The 4,802-nt window shown below is 38.5% G+C and overlaps 1 long non-coding RNA gene across 1 annotated transcript; it reads left to right on the top strand.

The window, feature by feature from the left end:
• The first annotated feature begins 241 nt into the window (after positions 1-241).
• LOC149252726 (uncharacterized) lies at positions 242-1,007 on the top strand. Its single transcript, XR_016266089.1, has 3 exons — positions 242-530; positions 748-795; positions 962-1,007. It is a non-coding gene; the product is annotated as an uncharacterized LOC149252726 (long non-coding RNA).
• Positions 1,008-4,802: the final 3,795 nt, after the last annotated feature.

The raw sequence follows: 4,802 nt of genomic DNA, 5'->3' as shown, positions 1-4,802 counted from the left end.
AAGGAGGGACAAATAGTAAGGTTGTGAGTCCACAGGGGTAGAAAAGTGGTAAAATCATAGGCCCACAAGTTTTTTGTAATTAATTCAATTGTCAATTTTTTTTTGTACGTGACAATTTCTGCATGTAGTACAGGTGTTTTATGCAAAATGTCTAAGAGAACACTCTGTTCCACTTGTTGCAAGAGGTCTGAAAGAACATACTAGAATATAGAAATGTGCCATATACCAGAATATTAAAAGATATGAATTCTAACAATATACCAGAATACAGATATCTGTCATATCGTAAGAGATTCTATATATGTAATATCGTAACAGATTTTACTTTCAGGTTGAGAAAATATATTTATTAAATGTTAAACCCTCTCTAACGTATCATTCCTGAAAGACGGTTCTGATCCATCCCAAGTAAGGAGAAGCCATCGGATTTGCGTGTAACGAGATGAAATATCAAGCGCGACTTGCTATCTTTTCTTTGCTTCTGCTTCTCCCTCTCGGTACCCACCCTCTGATGGCAGTCCAACCAACAGGTATATTATCATTATCATTATATTAACTTGTAGCACTAGAAACTATGGATCGTTTAAAAAGCTATGGATAGTTGAAATTATGCAAGATACTTAGGGCCATGTAGCTGGCTTAGTTGAATTCAATTGAAATTCTTGAAATTAATGCAAGCTATACTTGATTATCATTCGCAATTTTATTGAAATTCTAGTTGATATTTATTTACAATTTTGATTTCAGGTGAGCTCTCTGATACCCAACTCACGGAGGTTCCTGGGGAAAATGGGTGTAAGTTGAAGTTAATGCAATTAGATAGTTAGGCCCGTGGCTCCCCTAGTTGAATCCAATTGAAATTCTTGTTGAAGATAATGCATGGTAGTTAGGCCTGCTTAGTTCAATTCAATTGAAATTCTGTTGAAATTAATCCGAGAGATTCCCGCATTTGTGGTGGCAGAAAACAAAAACTTGGCAGAGAGAGCTAATGAATTTCCTCATAAAGGTGCATACCTATGCCTAGGGATTCTCCATTCGTCATGGCAGACAACAAAAGCTTGGTGGATATAGTTAATGGATTTCCTCAGATAGATGCATTGGTGGTGGCGGAGGTTATGCTTAGTGTTGAAGCTTTTGAAAACTTGCATGGATTTCCTGGGAGCATAGTTTTCCTTGCCTTAGATTTCGATTCAATTCTAGATATCAAGGTGGTTGTCGCTTTTTTGTTATGTCTTTCTGGTTCTGCTGGTTGGTCTTTGAATTCTGGAATCAGAGCTCCCAGGACTTAGTTTTATGTACAGTTTTATGTACTAAGGATGATTGTATCTCTATGCGTTTACTAAATGCAAATTATAGGTCTTTCAATAGTGATAGCATTTGAAGCAAAAATTCAATTTCCTAGCACCGCTTGTATTTTGATATGAAGTGTTTGTTTATATTAGGCCAACACAAACATGAAATGTTTTTAGTTGTAGGCATGATCTTCTTATACATTTCATTTGCAAGCTTCTACTAGCTCTGTTGATTAAATAAATGACATTATATATTCAAATAAGATTGACATCAAGTAGTAACAAGAGGTTTGTCTTATGGAATTTAATCTATATACTAAACATGAGATCTATTTTTTAACCCATATTTTTTTGGTAATTTTGTTGGTGAAAAACGATGAAGCGTAAATTCCTTTTGTTTTAACATTTTTTTAAGGTTTGGTATTTATTGGTACGAGTTTTTCATTTATATTAACCCTAAATAGATCATCACATTTAAACATTTCAATTCCAATTCAGATTTATTTCTTTATTTGTTGAGTTTTCATGATGAGCAATTGGTGCTCTATGGTGAGACCAAGTGTCCTTACAGATGGCGTATATCCACTTTTATGATTCTTACAATGTTTAATTATAGGTTGACTTAACAACCATTACTATCGTTGAGAATTCAATAAGTACTAATGTGAAGAGATGTGAAAAGATAAAGGAAGCTAAGTATGTTCACACTTTTGAAAGGGAAATCCAATAATTCAGAAGGTAGAGCCTAGCTGGAAGAAAGATTGGGAAGCTGAAAACACTATTGAAGAGTTCAAATATGTGCCCAATCAAATCCATTGTTTAAAAGAAAAACCAATACAGGAATGAGCAACTGTCAAAACTCCTAAATACTCATTTTATAATTGTTTAGTGTTTATTGGCAATACGGCAGGGACTACCGCTACGCAGTTGCCCTTGTTAATTAATTTGTTCACTTGGGTGGCGAGTTTTCTTGTATAACAAGATTAATTGGAGGAAAATATACATGGTAACTAGGAATTTTTTTCAACAATTTAATGGAGGCACATGTTTTTTTGCAAGGCATCGTCTTATCTTGTGCATTCGATATCATATTAGAAGCCATTCTTACAAAATTAGAACTATGATCGAAAATATGAATTGCAAAACTAAATGGTTCCACATGTTACATCTTACAAAATTAGAACTATGATCGAAAATATGAATTGCAAAACTAAATGGTTCCACATGTTACATCTTAATTGGGTAACTCCCAAACTATTTGGCTACCCAATTAGGAATAAAAAACAATTATTTTAACTAATGGAAAACTTGTCAACCAACCAATTCCCTAATTTTGATGGTCTTAATCCTTTTGTATTTAGTAAATATTTCTATGAATATATATTTTGGATAGTTTTGAAATTGTTAATCATAAATAATAAATTATTTCAATTTTAAACACTATAAAAGTTATCTATTTATATACTTTTACTACAATCTTTTATATAAATAAAATTCACAATCTTTTATTTAAAAATAAAATAAAATAAAAATATATATAATCCATATAAAAAACAAATTAATAATCCATTAAAAAATTAATCTTAATTATTCCATCATAAAAACATGTACATCATATCTGATTGGCAAATTGATTGGAAAATTCCACGAACATGAAGAAATTAATAATAATTTTTTTAACCATAACACATGTTAGGTTCTATGAATAAACTTCACATAAATAAAGAATCTTTCAAAAACCAATTAAAAATAATTTTTTTAACCATGATATGTATGTTACATTTCATGAGCAAACTTTTAATAATTTATTTATTTATTTATTTTTTATTTATTTATTTTTTTCTGAATATGCTTAAATCTATTATCGTACAAATCAAAAATACAAAATAGAGTACATAGATTTATCGTACAAATCAAAAATACAAAATAGAGTACATTGGGCAAGGCTGAGAAAAATTGCCTGTCAGCCCTTGCCTTGCCCTGTTATCAGATCCAAAATTGAAAGGATTCAAAATTGGAATTGTAGCCGACACAGTTACATAACATAAAATGACTGGAACAACACCAAGACACCAGGACCATGAACTGGCCCGGACAAAGACAAACAGACATCTGGACAAAGACCAATGACACCTGAACCATTACAGTTGACACCTGAACATTACATTTGACACATTGACAGAGATAATGCCGCCACATAGCCGAGATACACATCGAGATCCCAACAAAAATAACAGAGATTACCGGGGCGAGTTCAATCCTCATCAGTAGTCTGGGGCGCCTCTGCAATTCGACACCCAAAACGGAGCGCGTCCTCTGAATCTGAAAGCTGGATGACCGCATCTGGGCTTCCCTCTCGGGCTGGCCTGCTCGGACCAGCATAATCAGCATGCGTAGAAGGGCCAGCATCCGGGTCATAGTTGGTGGCAGGGCGCTCAAGATCCAGCCCGCGTTCACAACCAGGCGCAATCCAACTCGGCCCAGGTTCACGTCCATGTGCCGACCAGCCCGTTCCAGCTCCAACCGGAAGGCACGCAATAGGGGAATTCTCCCTGCTGGAGCGCTGCCCTTCCGGCAGAGGCTCGACCTCTACATTCTGAGTGACTCCAGGCTCGACCGCGATCGAAATAACCAAAGTGGAATTGACTTGAGGGCAGGGGAGCCGATACCTGAGCATGGGGGGCTCCCGCTGCCCTTCTTCAGAACTCGGGCCTATGCCATGATGCCCCCCCTCCTCCTCATTGCTGCCCTGAAATCTCTGAGGCAGCGAAGTGACCTCGAGGGAGGAAGAGGGCGAATAGTAATCGTTCTGCGGGAGGGCCCTGCCCTGAATTCCCCCTCTTCGGCTGCCCATACGCGGTCTTGCTCTCGGCATTTCTGCGCTCCTTCCTACACAGGCACTCTGAATTTCAACAGCGACCAGAATTAATACCAGCCCCAAGAACCAACACCAGCGCCAAGAATCGACCCCAGCGCCCAGAACCAACACCAGCGGCAAGAACCAACACCAGCGCCAAGAATCAACACCAGGCTTGCAAACCGGCGGCACACCTCTCAGATCCTCATTCCCATTTCCGTCTGAGCGGAGCAGGGTCTCATTACTATGCACACTCATACTCTCCTGCCGAGCCAGCTTGCTCAGTTTAAACCTCATCACAGCGTCGAAGTCCAGCGTTCTCCCTCGAGCCGAATAGACAGGCATTAATGCCTTCCTTCCCCTGCATTCAAGCGGGTTAATGCCCCGCTGCGCGTGGTACCGACGGACGCCATGGGCATGCCACCTGCCCACGTGATGGCGCGTGCCATTCCCACAGCCTTTATGCACCCGCATCCGGGATGTTGAAATCCTTCTTCGCCAGAGAGATGCAGTCATTGTTGAGCTTGTCATCTTCTGAGTTGTCCAGTGAGCCAACAAAGTAAGGTATACACTGGGAAGCACCTTGGTTGGCTAATCTATCAGCCACCTTGTTCGCTGTTCTTCGTGCATGCTTGAATGTTATACTTTGGGGA

This window comes from Pinus tabuliformis, chromosome 7, assembly GCF_031772625.1.
Source record: "Pinus tabuliformis cultivar Carrire ecotype Pingquan chromosome 7, CPIR1, whole genome shotgun sequence".
NCBI lineage: Eukaryota > Viridiplantae > Streptophyta > Pinopsida > Pinales > Pinaceae > Pinus > Pinus tabuliformis.
Note: the sequence above shows the minus strand (reverse complement) of the source record. Positions and strands in the feature narration are given on the sequence as shown.